Source organism: Staurois parvus, unplaced genomic scaffold, assembly GCF_062004578.1.
Source record: "Staurois parvus isolate SC_StPar_1 unplaced genomic scaffold, SC_StPar_1.0 ptg000900l, whole genome shotgun sequence".
Classification (NCBI taxonomy): Eukaryota; Metazoa; Chordata; class Amphibia; order Anura; family Ranidae; genus Staurois; species Staurois parvus.
The window spans coordinates 91093-104190 of record NW_028318696.1 but is presented as its reverse complement, the minus strand read 5'-3'; positions in this window follow the sequence as shown (position 1 = coordinate 104190).

Here is a 13098-nt window from a genome sequence, read left to right as displayed (position 1 = left end):
AACACAGGTTTAACCCTTGATATCCAGGGGTGCAAACTACTAAAAAGTTATGGTTGACTGGAGTTCAGCTTTAAGGAAATGAAAGGCTTCCTAGACACAGGTAGTTTGAGATCTAGAGTTTGCCACACAAGCTATTCTTGCAAGACTCATAATGTTGTAGCAATCCTGATTGGGTTTATTTTCATCCCCTTAATCACACTGGCACCTTTTTTATTTCTGTTTTACCAAATAAAGCAGAAATATTGAATCTTTAGGTTATTTAGTCCTCCATTTTTGGTGTTCTTTACATCCTTGTCCATTGATAAATGGTGGAAGGAAGACAGACGTGCAAAGTTGACTTAGCCACCTACAAGAAATTTATATTCCTAAACACGAATGGTCACGTTGGGCATCCATTTTACATCTAGGCCTACAGACAGAGTTTGAGGAGGTGTGCTGCAGGCACCACTAGTGTTACTATAAAGGAGGGTCAAAGCATTGTAGAATTTCCATTTTTCTTGAATTAAAGGGCAGTTCCAGCAAAATGACTAAATACACACTTGAAATTTATACAAAAGATATGCATATATTAGCGCACATAGTGTTGTGATTCACTCACAACCGCTGTCCTAAATTTCTACCAAATCTTCTCACTCCAATTAACCTAAGACTAGCAGTCAGAGGCAAACGTATCTTGGACCGCACACAGCAGGTATACAGCGATTGGGCTTGGGCCAAAGGAGTGCCTAGGCACATTTATATACCGGGAATCACACTGCTATTTTTCAGGAGGACACACCAAAAAACGTTGTAGGCAGACTTTTTTGGTATCACATGGAGACCACAATGTTTAAAATACAATATTTTTAATGATATCAGTGTATAAAAGACATTGAACCAAATGACCCTAAATAAAAAAAAAAACATTAGTGAAAAAATTCCATGCAGACCTGTAGCACTACCCCCTAAGAAGCTGCTGGATTTTGGGTCTCCTTGTGCAGTCAGGCAACATGCATTTTCAGAAAAGACACATAGTCGTCAATCTAGTCCAGGGGCTTGTTTTATTTAGGGAAAATGTGGATCGGAATTAGGGGTTAAGGGATGCCCAACATGACTAGAAAGAACAGTTTGAGGATAAATTTCCTGCATTTTAAATCATGGATCCTGGAAGTTACTCCAGCCGAGTGGTATTGGTCCCTTTAAAGTGGAGTTTCAGTCATTTTTGTGTTTATTAAAAGTCAGCAGCTACAAAAACTGTAGCTGCTGACTTTTAATAAACACACACTCACCTGTGTCAGGGTCCAGCAATGTTCTCACCTGTGTCGTCCCTTCGCTCTCTCTTCTCTCCCTGGCGCCGGTATCTCAACTGTGGGCACCATGTTGTGACTGCTTGTGGCTTTACAGCCAGGTGCCCACTGTGCATGCACAAGTCGTGCTGTGCATCCTGATTGGTCAACTGTCCCAGAAGACTTCAGGAGGAAGGAGGGGGGCCGAACTTCCAGCACACTTCACCGCAGTGAACTGAACCGGAAGTAGGAGCTGGAACCTGTCAAAACCAGGTACCTGCTCCCACTCAAAAAGTGCCAAATATGGCAGTGGCGGGAGGAGGAGGCAAACAAGCGGAGCTTCCGCTTTTGGGTGCAACTCCGCTTTAAAGATCAGTAGCAATAGTACTTTAAGTAGCACTAGGTCCCCTTTGTGTGAACTCTCACAAAGTCCTGTGCACAGCCATCCAAAGCAGTGTGCTCGAGCTGACAGGGAGGAGAACTGTTAGTAAACAAAACAGTTTTCCTCCCCGTTGGAGATCCTCGGTAATCACCGGGCACCGGCGAGTAATCACCAGCCGGGACCTGGTGATTGACAGCCGCGGCATGGGTAGGGCATGCACATGACTTGCACACGCTCCTTACCCGGAAATGCAAAATCGCGTATCTATACGTGATTTTGTGCACCCGTGCCACCCTGTAGCAGTATTTCTGCTATAGGGTGGTCGGGAAGCGGTTAAGCAGAATCTAGCAACATGTATCTTCTTAGTAGCAGCTGTCTCTGTTAACCAGATTTTTCTCAGTAGCAGCCTCCTCCTCGATGTCCTCATCTTGACGCTTTCCCAGGATCTTCAAGTTCCTCACCCAGTCGTTCAAGGGGCAGAATGACCTGTGGTACTTCAATCAGAACTTTACCCATAACAACTTAATAAAATATAATTCTCTTATGCAAGGAGCATACTTTCCACATTAATAATTATTTTACCAAAATAAGTATGTGCTGTAAATTGCCTCCAGCATTGTTCTTTTTCTTCTTGCTGGAGGCTGCCATTTTGCCAAAGCCCTGAGCAGCAGTAAATCTTTAGGCTGTCAGTAGATCAGCCTCTACATTTTGGCATAGTGCCAAAAAATAGAGAATGACTGAGCATGTGCAGAGCAGGGTGAGATAGTGTATTACTGGATTAGTAATGATTTGTACAGATTTAGCTGCAGATCACAGGACTAAGACAGAGAATATGTTTGCAGCTGGTGGCTGTCATCCCACTCAGAGGCTTGTCATCTGTGCTGCCAGGGAGCCGAAGCATACAATCCAGATCAGCTGTCTGATACTGCTGCCATGCAAGGCTGAGCCAGAGACGCTGAAGGACTGTTTTGGGTTCACCATTCATCAGATCACTATAGGAAGCCTCTTGGAATCAAAACCACTCCAAATGGGAATCTCTGAATATGCCTGCTGTAACAGATCAGGGGAAGCTGGTGAGCGGGTCATTGACCCATTATTGACCTGTTTGTTGACTTTGTGCATATTGGGTAGATTTATCATCCTTTGCCTTCTACTTTCACTTCACACTTGCCCATTTTTAAGCACTGCTAGTCCTGCTTAGCCAGTATCACTAAACCTTAACTCTTTATCTGGCCCCTCCCACTGTTCTGAAGTGTATATTGACCCTGGGGATTATCCTACAGCGTGCAGGAACATCTGTAGCAAACTTGCTCATCAGAGTTGGAAGCGGAGCTCCCCTTTTTCTTTTCTTTTAGGGAAAGTATTCCTCACACTCCCTACCTCCCTCCAGTCCTGAGAGGCAAATGTTATCTCCTGACAGATGGTGTGGGTCAGCCCAGGTTAAGCATCCCCAGTTTGGTGCCAGCCGTTTGTGTAAGTGTAACCTTTTTCACCCATCATAAAACAGATAATAGCTTCTCTCCCGGACTTAAAAGAGAATTGAACATTCCTCAGGTCAACTGTATCTTTCATGTCATGGATTATGAAGCTGTTAGTTTTAACTGAGAGTCCACTGACATCCTGGCCAACATATTGTATTGGGCAGACGCAGAGCCACCCACCCTTGCCGGGGGGGATTTTTAAAAGAGACAGGATAGCAAGTCTGAGAGTTAGAGTTGTAACAGATCTCCCAGCTAACATTGAAGGAGGAGATAAAGAATCATCCTGCTCTGCAACTTGGATCTGCAAACCCAGGCTAAGGGAAAGTAACTTAACCCTGTAATTTCCTTCCTAATTATCTCTTCGCTGTGTCTTTATATACATATATATATATATATTTGTGACATGTCTTTGTAAATATTTTATTGCACCTGTTTGACTCTTTTAGTAATAAATCTTTCTTTCTGAAAGTGTTAAACTGTTTTTAAGCTCTTACCTGCAATTCACGAATTCCTGCCTTTTGAAGAGACGCTACTGTGTTTGTTTACTCCCTGCCCAATTTACCATATTGGACAGGTGACTTTCAATCATTATAGTGTATTTTTGACAGAGTCCGTCTTCTCTGTACATTTCAAGATGGTGGTGACAGTGTGAAGGGTTAGTGGTGTAATTAACCTGACCCAGTAACAAGCGCATTCAGGCTGCAGGCACCGATTGTAGCCCATTAGCTGCACAATCGCTGTGCAGGGTGCAGCTGGGTGGGGCCTTGTTACGCGCGTCACACCGCGGTTTTAGATCGGCCGGTCCTTCGGTCACGAGTTTGATGAGAAGACTTGGGGTCTGACGCCGTGGGCGTGACGTGTTACTGTTAGTCACGGTCATGCGATTGTCGCATGTTGGTGGCAACGACTGTGGATCCGTGACAACATCCAACATCAACAAGCATGGCAACGTCTTACGGGCCCCAACATAGCTGGCAGAAGACAGTTTTAAAGACTATAGTACTAAGGAACGGACCTCCTGAGCTAGAAATGGGGCCCTATCACTAAAGCTGCTGACACTTAACCTCCTACCAAAGTGAGTAAATGAACAATAAATAGTACAAAGTGCAGCGCTAAATCTTACATAATATATATAATAATAAATATATAAATATGTGCTTAAAAATCTGTGCAAATAAAGTAAAGTGCAACACGTGTATTCCCACCGGGAATATTAAGAGTGTTCAAAGTGATCACAACCAATAATTCAAAAATCACTCCAAATATAAATCACTCAAAATAAGTCCATATGAAAAATAGTGTCCAAAAAACTCAGTCTTCATGCATGTGATGACAAGTGTCCACACTGTGTGAATCCAAACAATGGCTACAGTGGCCCCTCACCTCCTTACATAGACCCCACAGGGTCAGCTTGCCTTAGGATAAAACACCACTCTGATGAATCACTGGATCCTCCCCAGAGTCATATACTCTATCAGCAGCTTCCTCCTCATGTGATCACTTTGAACACTCTTAATATTCCCGGTGGGAATACACGTGTTGCACTTTACTTTATTTGCACATTTGCACAGATTTTTAAGCACGTATTTATATATTTATTATTATATATATTATTTAAGATTTAGCGCTGCACATTTTACTATTTTTATAGTTTTAAAGACTATACTTCACCTGCTATTTATTGCAGTTCCCAGTATGTTGCCAATTCTCTTTTACAAAGACCTAGGCTTAGTTCCCTCAATTCAAAGGTCCATTGTCAACTTAGCTTTTAGTTGTTTGGTACCCGTTTTTGGTTGCATTTTGCTGCTCATTCAGTGAGGAGAGCTATAGTTTATGCAGGTCTGGTCTGAGTTTACGGCAGTACCTCAGCGGCATCATGCTGCAAAATATTTTATCTAATAACTACTTGAGAATATACTTTGATATTTACTACAAAGTTTCCAGTCTTATTTCAGGGTGACAGTAAGATATTGAAAAGTTACTAACTTACCCTTGTTAATGGGTAAACCAGACGTGTCTGTGGTGGTGGGCGATCTATCAAAATCAAGGTAAGTACAAAGGGCCCGACCTAACCAGTGGCTCCTGCGGGGGTTGTGCTACATGCAGTTACTTGGAAAAAGACCTCGATCCCTTTTTTTTTTTTTTGTAATATAGGTACCACATTGGCCTTGTGCCAATCAAGTGGTACTGAGCCAGGAGGTGATCTAGAGAGACGGAAAAACGAGAATGGGGGGTTGACTCTGGAGAGACAGAAAAACAATGCATTGGTGCATACTATGCAAGCTGAGCCTTGACCCAAAACTTTATCGATTCAGTCCACTTATTTCATCATCCAGTGTGCCATTTCTGAGAAAATATGGTGGACTATTAGTACAGCAAAGGAAATAGTAGTTCTTCGAAATAGGTGAATTTCTTGTCCAGCCTGCTAATTCTGTTCTGTAAGCTCACTCAGTGGACCTCTGCAGTGGTGGGGAGGTTATCGCTCCCTCTTTGCAGTCCCTGAAAGATATGCAAGGAAATCTTTCATGTACTTGTAGGATATTATATATATATAAAATGTGTGTGTGTGTGGTGACTGGGCTAGATGTATTTTACACAACAAAAGGATAGCAAAGAACTCTGCTATATTAATATTATGCAATAGAATAGCCTGTTTATCTAATTAGACATTTCAAAGGGTACGGTAATTAGACTCCAGGGGGTATTCATGGGAAATGATAAAAGGGTGACTTGTGTACCTGGTAAACACTATAGTGACCTTAATTGTTATTTCCAGTAATGGCAAGTGAAGTCTTTTCATGTAAGATCAAAAGTGTTTTGTCAGCCAACCAGAAACCCCTCCAGTAAACTGTATTTCAAGGGAAGTTTTTTTTTTGGCTGGGAGAGAAAGCTTCTTCCTGTCATTAATATGGAAGCACATGTATAGGTCATAACTCGCATTATTGCACACATGGAAGCTACCTAGGTGCATATTATAGATTGGATATATGCTGGACGGTGTAGTATCTCCATGTTTGATATGAAGTATCATAAATGGAACTTTGAGGGCTATTGTTCATTGTAATATTTACAAGTACTATACAGTGGGGATCAAAAGTTTGGGCACCCCAGCTAAAAATTTGTATTAATGTGCATAAAGAAGCCAAGGAAAGATGGAAAAATCTCCAAAAGGCATCAAATTACAGATTAGACATTCTTATAATATGTCAACAAAAGTTAGATTTTATTTCCATCATTTACACTTTCAAAATAACAGAAAACAAAAAAATTGGCGTCTGCAAAAGTTTGGGCACCCTGCAGAGTTAATATCTTGTACTGCCCTCTTTGGCAAGTATCACACCTTGTAAACTCTTTTTGTAGCCAGCCAAGAGTCTTTCAATTCTTGTTTGAGGTATCTTTGCCCATTCTTCCTTAGAAAAGTCTTCCAGTTCTTTGAGATTTCTGGGCTGTCTGTCATGCACTGCTCTTTTAAGGTCTATCCAGAGATTTTCAATTATGTTGAGGTCAGGAGATTGTGAAGGCCATGGCAAAACCTTCAGTTTACGCCTCTTGATGTAATCCCCCGTGGATTTCGAGGTGTGTTTAGGATCATTATCCATTTGTAGAAGCCATCCTCTCTTTAACTTCAGCTTTTTCACAGATGGCATCAAGTTACCATCCAAAATTTGCTGACATTTTAATGAATCCATTTTTCCGTCTACTCGTGAGATGTTCCCTGTGCCACTGGCTGCAACACAACCTCAATGCATGATTGATCCAACCCCATGCTTAACAGTTGGACAGAGGTTCTTTTCATTAAATTCTGTGCCCCTTCTTCTCCAAACGTACCTTTGCTCATTCCGGCCAAAAAGTTAAATTTTAACCTCATCGGTCCACAGAACTTGTTTCCAAAATGCATCAGGTTTGTCTATATGTTCATTTGCAAAGTTCAAACGATGATTTTTGTGGTGAGGACGTAGAAGAGGTTTTCTTCTGATGACTCTTCCATGAAGACCATATTTGTACAAGTATCTCTTTATAGTGGAATAGTGTACCACAACTCCAGTGTCTGCCAGATCTTTCTGGAGGGATCGTGCAGTCAAACGTGGGTTTTGAATTGTTTTTCTCACAGTCCTGCGAGCTGTTCTGTCTGATATTTTTCTTGGTCTTCCAGATCTTGCTTTAACTTCCACTGTTCCTGATGACTGCCATTTCTTAATTACATTCCGAACAGAGGATATTGACATCTGAAAACGCTTTGCTGTTTTCTTATAGCCTTCTCCAGCTTTGTGAGCGTCAACTATTTTCAGTTTCAGTTTTCTAGACAACTGCTTAGAAGAACCCATGGTGCTGATTGTTGGGGCAAGGTCAGATGAGTCTGGGCATTTAAAACCTTTGAGATTGACATAACCTGGTCTTCCCAGATGATGATTGAGAACAATCCATGACACTGGCAGGTCTCAGCTTTGCAAAGGGGGCAGTGCATGGTATAAATTCTGCAGGGTGCCCAAACTTTTGCAGACGCCAATTTTTTTGTTTTCTGTTATTTTGAAAGTGTAAATGATGGAAATAAAATCTAACTTTTGTTGACATATTATAAGAATGTCTAATCTGTAATTTGATGCCTTTTGGAGATTTTTCCATCTTTCCTTGGCTTCTTTATGCACATTAATACAAATTTTTAGCTGGGGTGCCCAAACTTTCGATCCCCACTGTAGATTGGATTTTTGTCATGTTACAAATATCTTTATCCGAATAAATGCATCTCTGGAAAAGAACTGTTGGACCAGTTACTGCGGGAAAATACATTTATAAATACACTTGTCATCCGTCACCTGTCCACATTCATAGAAGACAACAGTACCTTGAACAAACACCACATTCCAGCGGTAACAAAGAGGCTGTGACAATGACCAAGTCTGAACAGGAGCCAGGCGCTGTGTACTTTGTGATAAAAGTAATACACCTTATATGGAATTGTGCCTTTAATAATTCATATGGTAAAAAATAGATAACCAGCCTGTGGCTTTAAGAAGTCAGGTTCCAAGATGGACGGCCGGTCAGCTCAGAGGGAAGCAGTGGAGAGTAGAATGTCTGTCAGTGCAGGGACCACGTGTATCTGACATTCCAGCGTCCCGGATGACGTCACCACAATGTGGAGAGATGGAGGGGGGGAATTCTTGCTGGAGCCGCAGCTTTAGAAGGAAGAGGCCGGCTGTCGGGACAACATGTTTCGCGCGCATGCGCTTCATCGAGTCGTGGTGACGTCATCCGGGTCGCTGGGACATCGGACACATGTGGTTATTTTGGTGGTATTTATTATTATCACCACTGGGATTTTTATTTTTTTGCTATATAAATGAAAAAGTCCACAAATTTTGAAAATAAGTGTTTTTCTTATAAAATTTTGCAAATAAATAAGATTTCATCATAAATATTGGCCAAAATTTATTCTGTTATCTTTTTAATAAAAAAAAAAATAACCCAAATTAGTTTAAAATCCAAAATTTATAATTATTAAAAACATTTATTTTACATTTTTATTATTTTTTTATATTATTTTTTTTTTACATACTGTCACCCTAGCAGTACAGTGTCACCATGGTGATGGTGATGTCGGGGGTGATGAAGAATTTTTTTTTTTTTTTAACACTGATTGCTTTTAAAACCATAAAGGCTGTAAAAGCAATAATTTCTTCTGCTCTCTGGCTGCATTCTCGCAGCCATTGAGAAATACTGTGTGAGTTGTGATTGGTCACAGCTTGTCACATGGTGCAAGACTGTTGTGAATAGACTTGTACCATGTGACCTCTGATCCTTCACAAATTTTACACGTAGTAAGCAAGGATGTCAGAAGTGACATCTTGCTTACTACTCTGCATGTGATCACTGATTGGCCATTTTACACATGCTGTCTTTCAGGTGACTGGCCCCCACCTGTGCAATCTGTCCATCGTGAGACAAAACTCATGTAATATTCCAACAGTCTGAAAAATATAAAATTAATTTATCTTCCTAGATTTCTTGAGGGAGATTGTTGATAAATAATTCTGTACCAAGTGAGGAGCTTCTCCAACTCAGTCTGCAGGAGGGTCCCATATTTCCTCTGACCATTAAAGCGGAGTTCTGGTTGTTTTCTGTTTGTTTTTTTAAAGCACCCCGATGATAGTGACAGCTTATGCCATGCAATTTGATATAAACTGTACCTGTAATTGTTTGTGTTCCTATTAAAAAAAAGTTACTTACTGGACCCTCTGCTCTGCAAGGTTCCATTTTCAGTGGGGGTATCTGAAGCCTGCTTGGACATTCTTCTGGCAAATGGTGCTGCTGGCTACCCAGCATGCATCTTCAGATCTAGCGCCTGCGCTGCGTGAAGAGGGTACGGTGCCTTCCTTGTATTGAAGGTTGCCATAACAATGGCGGCAGTGGCTGAAGGTCCTGCTCCATTGCTATGATAACTGTCAATCAATGCAGCAATCCGGGAGCAAGCTAGCCCTCCATGCTGCTCATTGATTCCTGAGATTGATGACACATATATCCCAGGAACCAACGGGTGGGCGGATATGACGTACTGCGCTACGGCAAGGTACATAGAAAACAAAGCACTTCAGCCCAAATAACGGTATGAAAATATATAAAGTGAGATAGAATATCCCACAAACAGCGCTCTCAACCTTTTAATATACCAAAAATTAATATAACCAGTGTATAAATGAATATAAATAACATATATAAAATTATATAAAGATATATGAATAATAAAATAAAATAAATTAAAATAAAAAAATAACTGCCACCAAATAAAGTACAAATGTGTGCCAAAAAAATTATATAATTAAATCATAAATAATAAAAAAATTTAATTTCACTTTATATGTTGTTTAATTAATTTGAAAATAGCAGCTCTAATTGAAATATTCATTTGAAATATCACATTCATGAGGCGAGATGTTATAGGTATTGATAGTTATAGTGTTACCATTCTTTTACCAATATATTCAAGGGTAAGAAAATGTTGAAAAAAAAAGGTGCCAAACATTGATGGGGCAGCAGGAAGAAAAAGATAGGGACAAACTTTCAAAGTCAGGTGGAACTCTGCTTTAACCTGTACAAGATTAATATTGCATTATTCCATCCACTCCATAGGGAAGCTGTATTGTCTTTATGCAGAGGATTAATCCAAGCCTCTCTCTCAGCGTTCATCAGGTAACTATCTATCATCACAGACTGTTCCACTCTCTCTATGGGATCAGAGGCTGAACTGCGTTCTTTTCCATGCTCTGATCGGGAGAAGCAGATAAAATGGGCCATAATCAGTGGGTAGAAGGTCAGCCCCTAGTCCCTTCCAAAAGCACCATCAATTTATACATATGTATATATATTGTACATTCACATCAGTTCTTGCCCTCAAGGAACTTACAATCTAAGATCCCTAACTCACATTCATACAAGGGCCAACTGAGACAGGAGCTAATTACCCTACCAGCATGAATGTGAGAGGAAACCCACACAGGGAGAACATGCAAACTCCAAACAAATAGTGCCGTGGTTGGGATTCAAACCAACAAACCTAGGACTGCTAGGCGGAAGGGCTAACCAATTATCCACTGTGTTGCCCAGGATATCTTTGTGGAAACTGAACAGTATCCTTCATCAGTGGTGGGGGATCGTTCCACAAGGTCTACCTTGAGACAATCTGTGGAGCAGACAACTGGTCATTTCCATCTCATACATTCCTCAGGCACCACACAGTCGATCTGGGTGCTCTGACAACTGCAGAATTCTGGAGATGTTCTATGTATTTCCCAGTTTCTTGTATTTAATAAATAATTCAGTATTACCTTCACTGTCAGCTACATTATTTATTCTTAGTAAGCTGCCTTGCAGGCAACAGGAAAAATGAAAAATTGTTTAAAATCTTACAGTCGTTTTCCTTTCCTGATGCCTATCCATATCAGCATCCGATCCCACCAGCAGCATAAATATTGTTACCGACAATGCTGAAGAGGGTTATCTTCTTATTTTTAGAGATCTTAACTGGTCCTGTAGATGGGTATAGGGATGAGCTCTATCATCAGTATGCTGCCATGGATAGGCACCAGGAACTGAAAATTACCAACCAATTTTCCAGTTTTGCTATCTGTGTGCCATTGGGGAGACGTCTTGTCATGAGAGACAACTCAAAATGTTGAACTTCCTTTCACTTTCTGTTCTGGATACAATAAGGCACCAGGACATACAGAGCAAATTAATAAAGTGTCATAAACACACCTTAGGATCCAGTTTGCACCTTGGCACCAAAACTGTTGGTGTTTGCAACAGATTTGTGTATCTGTTGAGAACACTGCACTTACGGGTCTAGATGCTAGCATAAGATTACCATATGTGAGTGTAATGATGAATAACTGTTTTTTGTGGGGTTTTTTAATACAAGTTACTACACTATAGCAGCCCCACCCTTTTTTTTCTTATGATTGCCTTAGTACTGTGTCTCAAATTGGTCCTGATCCATGCGGGAAGCAAGGAAGGGCCCAGGACTGTGACACCTGAGGGCCAGAGTATAGCGAAGATTCCAAGAGGGAAGATACACAAAAAGCTTGTTTTCTTATTCTTACAGCAGAAGGTCAAATATCTTCGGTGAGTATGGGAGCATCGGGGGGGTCATGGATTGCACAGAAAGGACACAGTGGATGAATCCAATTGCACCATATTGGTGGAGTCTTTTTCACATATTGAATGATTCATATAATAGAGCACCTGAGAGACTTTATGTATTGTATTATATAGTTACATAATTAGTCTGGCTGAAAAAAGACAAAAGTCCATCCAGTTCAACCAAAAAAAAAAAAAAAGTTATAATCCTACACCCACAGTTGATCCAGAGGAAGACAAAAAAAACCCAGCAAAGCATGATCCAGTTTGCTCCTGCAGGGGAAAAAATTGCTCTCTGATCCCCCGAGAGGCAATCAGATATTATATCTGATGGTTATTTTATAGGTGTGTTTTATATCATTTATCTCAAGGGTCTCAAAACTGCGGCCCTAGGGCTGGATGTGGCCCTTTGCTTGCCTTTATCCAGCCCTTGGGGCACTATTCCTTCCACTGATACCAACAATAGGGTGTCAACAATTCCTCCTCCTGATATCAGAGATGGGGAACTAATGCTCCCACTGACACCAGTGATGGGGCACTATTCTTCCTACTGACACCAATGATGTAATTTTTTATACTCCCACTGACACCAAGCCTATGACATTGTTTTCTACCACCTAAAGTTTGAATGGCAGTAAACTGGCCCTTTGTTTCGAAAGTTTTGAGATCCCTGATTTATAAGATTTCACACAAACGTGGGTTTGAAATTCAGACAGTGCTGTGAAAGAGTATTTACTGTTTCCTTTCACTGTATCAAGTTTTTAACTTTTGTATCCGTCACCTTTTCACTCACAGCTTGCTAACAGCACTTGCAGTGTTAATCTGCCATCTAGTGGTTTTCTAGAATTAGTTTATCATATGTACCACTGCAAGACTGGACTGTTACACACCCTTCCTGCCCAGGTTATTTTTCTCAAGTTTTTTTGACACAGATAGAGCTTTCTTTTGGTAGTATTTAATAATGACTGTATATAGAAGACAAACATTTTTGCAAAAAAAAAAAAATTTTTTCTTAGTTTCTGTTAGAAAACTTTGCAAAAACAAATTTAGGCCAAAATGTATTCTGCTACATTTATTTGGTATTTTTTTAGGAGGCATGTTGAGTCTTCTAAAATGTAATTTTTTTTGCCACAAGTGTAGCCAGGTGCTGGGCTACAGCAATATAGAGGTGGAGACATTGCCCTTTAGTCTTCTCTCCCTCTACTGAGATACTAATGTTATGTAGCCCCCTAGTCCTAAACTGGGGTTACTATGCAAATCTAGTTTTTGGCCTGGCTGTAGTTGGCTCAGAATGATTACAGATTCTTTACTTGGCTTTCCCTTAATCTCAGTAGGGTTG